This window comes from Rhinolophus hipposideros (genome assembly GCF_964194185.1).
Source record: "Rhinolophus hipposideros genome assembly, chromosome: 7".
NCBI classification, from domain to species: Eukaryota; Metazoa; Chordata; class Mammalia; order Chiroptera; family Rhinolophidae; genus Rhinolophus; species Rhinolophus hipposideros.
The window spans coordinates 55,676,325-55,681,368 of record NC_138053.1 but is presented as its reverse complement, the minus strand read 5'-3'; positions in this window follow the sequence as shown (position 1 = coordinate 55,681,368).

The window sequence follows — 5,044 nt, the reverse complement described above, 5'->3', positions numbered from 1 at the left end:
AAAAAAACCCAATTAAAAAATGGGCAGAGAATATGAAGAGACATTTTTTTCTAGAGGGCATACAGATGGCCAACAGACATATGAAAAAATGCTCAACCTCACTAATCATTGGAGAAATGGAAATAAAAACCACAATGAGATACCACCTCACTCAGGTCAGAATGGCTATCATTAATAAATCAACAAACAACAAGTGCTGGCAGGGATGTGGAGAAAAGGGAACCTTCGTGCACTGTTGGTGGGATTGATTGGTGCAGCACTATAGAAATTAGTATGGAGGTATCTCAAAAAATCTGAAAATGGAACTACCTTATGACCCAGCAATTCCACTCTTAGGTATCTATCCAGAGAAATCCAAAACGCTAATTTGAAAAAAATGTATTCACCCCTATGTTTATTGTAGTGCTATTCACAATAGCCAAGACATGGAAACAATTGAAATGCCCATTGGTAGATGACTGGATTAAGAAACTGTGGTACATTTATACAGGGGAATATTACTTGGCCATAGAGATGAATGAAATCTTACCATTTGCAATGACAAGGATGGAACTAGAGAGTATTATGCTAAGTGAAATAAGTCAGACGGAGAAAGACAAATACCATATGATCTCACTTATGTGTGGAATCTAAAGAATAGAATAAATGAGCAAACTAAACAGAAATGTCTCAGAGATACAGAGAAAAAACTGATGGATGCTAGATGGGAGGGGATGGGGATGAGGGAGAAGGTGAGGGGATTAGAAAGCACAAATTGGGAGCCACAATATTGCCACGGGGATATGAAAGTATGGGGAATATAATCAATAATGTTGTAGGGCAGCCCGGTAGCTCAGGTGGTTGGAGTGCCGTGCTCTTAGCAACGAGGTCACCTGTTTGATTCCCACATGGGCCAGTGAGCTGGCGCGCCCTCTACAGCTAAGATTGTGAACAACAGCTCTCCCTGGAGCTGGGCTGCCATGAGCAGCCGGAGGATGGCGTGAGCTGCTGTGTGCTGCCGTGGGCTACTGTGAGTGGCCGGTGGCTGGCATGAGTGGCCAGCAGCCAAGCCGCTGTGAGCAGCTGACCAGTGACCAACTGCCTTAGCCATGTGGAGAGCAAAGCTCAGAATACCAACATGGGCTATGGAACTGTGTCCTACACAACTAGACTGAGAACAATGGCTTGAATCGGATGGGGGAGACGGGGAAAAATAATGTAAAAATTCTTGGGGGTTGTCAGATGGGCACTTGTCTTTTAGGGAGACCACTTCATGGACGGTGTAGATGCCTGACCACTGCACTGTACAACTGAAGCTGAAGCTGAATAATACTGAATATCAACTATATTTAATATACATATAATCACAGGATGTGGAGTACAGCATAGGGAATAGAGTCAATGGAACTGTAACAGCTATATACGTTGTCAAGAGGGTTAGTGTATTGGGGGAGGGAGGGTTATCATTTTGTAAGGGGTGTAAATTTCTAACTATTACATTGTTTTGTACACCTGAAACTAATTTTTTTTAAAAAGTTCATTTGCTTGCTACAGGAAGCAAAAAAGCGGGAACTTTAATCTGTTTTGTTCACTGCTGTCTCCCAAGCATCTACAATAGTTAGTAACATTTACTGAAATGATTTTCCTGAACCTACAACCTCTCTCCAACTGTTATTATAGACATTAAGGGAGGTAACATCCAAAAATACCTTAGAAAGCAAATAAACTGCCTTCATAACTAAATTTAACCAGGCATATACTCAGGCAATTAAAATATGCTAAACATATAAAATATTGGCTGATTGTCAAGAAAAATGGTAAAACTCCACTCACCTGTACAAGAGAGCTTAAGTCATAGAACATCCCATTGTGCAAAGCTTACTTACCACACACTGAACATTTACTCAGCAAAGATGTACTGGGCAGCTCCTGATATGCTAGGCACATTTGGTTTTCCCTCGCAAAACCTCTGAGAGAAATAGCATTTAGCCTGTTAACCTCTTCTCCCGCAACTAAATGGATCAGAAAGAATCCTAGGTGCCCTGGACACCAAACCTCAGACTAAACTGAAACATATGATCTCCTACCTCTCCTGAGAATTTGAACTGAGAGATATAGATACAGTCCAATGGATGATAGCTGGAACTGCAAGGTAGTGATGAAGAGAGAAAGGCTTGGGCAACTGTGGGAACAGAGTCCCAGAGAGCAGTTTCCAGGCTCTCGGCCTCACCTGGGGGGATGCTGGCTCGAATGGTGGTTGACCGTTGGCTGTAGCCCATTGGCCAATTGGCTGCTGATGTAACTGGCGTGACTGCGTTGGTTGGCTGGCTGGTTGGCAGGCAGAGAAGTGGATGGCAGACTGCAGATCGTGTGGATCCTAGTTCGTGTGTCTCGCCTGGCTGCCAGCGAGAATATAGTGGTATGATTCCCCTATCTATGGCTCCGTGGGTGTGCCTTTCTGGCCTCACCATGTCCTGCGTTCTTATGCAGGGAGCAGAACCAGAGACCCTGCATGACATGGCGCAGTGAGCAGAGTTTGGTGTCGGCCGAAACTCTCCATAAGGTAATGGAGCAGTTTATAGGTATGAAAGCTGTTTCATAAGGCTTGTGAAGAGCTGTGCTGGGAACGGGAGGCACGGTCGGCCTGGGAGACTTGAGCCTCCAGATGGCACACCACCCTCTTGGCCGTAGAAGGCATCGCCTTCCTTTTGGTAGTCTGCTGCTGCGTAGGCCCCGAGGGTTGCGGACATCTTGTACTGAGGCCTCCACCCAATCAGATGCCTGGCATGGCGAGCAGGATTCCGGCCAGGTAGAAATGGCGTCTGACTCTGGGCGGGAGGACATGTGGCCCCCCACACAGTGTGTGGTGCCCAGTGGCCACTGTTCTCAGGAGTTGGACCCCCAAGGAGGGGGGTAGGACATGGATGGCTCTCCAGCCAGTGTGAAGAGGGCCCTGCAGGTTCTGGCTGAGCAGTTGCCGGAGGAGGCAAAGGGTACAGCTGGCCGTGTGGGCTGGATGTTCCTCACAGCCTTGAGTCTCAACACGGAAAGTACACTTAATGAAATGGCCCAGGTGCAGGACCAGCAGCCCCCAGGGGAGGCGATGGAAGCTCGGGACCACTGGTTGGAGGAGGTTCTTACCGCCCTGCATCGTAATTCGGAGGAAGCGCTTGCTGGAATATAGCCCAGGTGCAGGACCAAGTGTCTGGGTGGGAGGCGTTGGAAGCTCGAGTCACCTGTTAGAGGAGGAGCCCCACAGTGGAGACTGAGGCAGAGGCGAAGGAAGCAAGTGGAGACAATGTGGCTCCCAACCCCCAAGCCCGGCCCATCTTGAAGCAAAAGGTAAAGCATGAGCAACCTTTGGGCCCCGGGGGCGTTGCTGCCGGTAACCCAGCTGTGACTTGAGTTCACAACCTACACCCCTTACACTCCCACTGAGTTGCAGTAGCTGGGAAGGTGGTACAGACAGCGCCGCGGAGAGCCAGTCTCGGCTTGGCTACTACGTTTATAGGATGAGGGGGCAGACAGCGGTCTCTGCTCCCCAGGCGAGATGGAAAAGCTAGCCTTTGTGACGGGGCATCTGTCCCTGCGACAAAGGTTACAAAACTGCCATAGGTTGGCCCAAAACCAGGGCAACCGCACTCTAATGGAGTGGCTCACTGCTGCGGTACGCACAGTATAGGGGCAGGCTGGCGAGCTGCCAGCCTGGCCATTGCCATGGCCACCCTAGGGGACGTTGAAAGCAGGTGGCAAAGGAAGTTAAGACAGGAGATCAGAGAAGTCCAGACCTGGAAGCCCAAATCAAAAGTAAGGGGGCGAGGTCGTGGGCCTCAGAGAGTAACGCGCACAGATGAGGCGTGATCTCCTGGCAGCAGGGGTTGATGAGGGAAAAAATCGTTCGACAACCAATGCACTGTTGTTGGAACTTTGGGAACAGTTGCATCTGGAACAGCAATTCCAGCGAAGCCTAAGGGAGAAGTCTGGGAAAGCGCGACCGTGTCCCTCCAGGATTTCATGCAGCCGCTTGAGGCTGACTCCTTTCAGCTCGATTGAGGTGGGGACAAGGTACCCGGTCAGAGGGGACGAATGGGGCGGGGACCAGAGGCCCCACATGGAACTGTCCATACATTGGTCCCCTTCTAATGTTGATACCGGCGCAGATTGCAGGCTTATTTTTGAGAAACCGTGACTGTGCCCAGGACGTCTGGCTGTGCCCAGAAAGACTGGCGGTGCCCAGGGAGCTCTGGCTGTGCCCAGAAAGTAGGTGGACATCGAGGGACACCTACTTGAACTGGGACATTACTTGAACTGGACTGGGACCTTTTCTTTTCATGAGCTGGGTTCCTGACACACGGCCCCTTGTGGAAGACACTTGTCGCATAGATTGTGAGGCGAGACCCTAGAGGAGTGGAGTGTGGGGACAGAGTCCCAGACAGCAGTTTCCAGGCTCTCGGCCTTGCATGGTGGGATGCTGGCTTGGATGGTGGTTGGCTATTGGCTGTAGCCGGTTGGTCAATTGGCTGCTGATATAAATGCCATGACTGCGTTGGTTGGCTGGCTGGTTGGCAGGAAGAGAAGTGGATGGCGATTGCAGATCGTGTCGATCCTACTTTGTGTGTCTCACCTGGCTGCCAGCGAGAATATAGTGGTATGACTCCCCTATCTATGGCTCTGTGGGTGTTCCTTTTTGGCCTCACCATGTCCTGCGTTCTTATGCGGGGAGCGGAACCAGAGACCCTGCATGACAGCAACCGTGTTAGGCAGTGTGTACGATGAGCGTATGGAGTCCAGGAGAGAGCAAGGCAGCCAAACAAGGTACAGGGAGGAGAGTGACAACAGGACTTCCAAAAAACAACATACCTTGGTTCCTGACTGGCCAGCTCCAGTCCTTGGGACACTCAGCTTCTGCTAGGCTTTGTTTCCTAATCTTGGATTATCAGCAACATTATTTTACAATTGCTTGTATCTTTATAGTACTATCCACTACCCAAATAAGCCTGAGTAGCTTTCTTTTTACAGACTCCACCTCACCATGTGTATTTCAAAGAAAAATACACAGATAGTC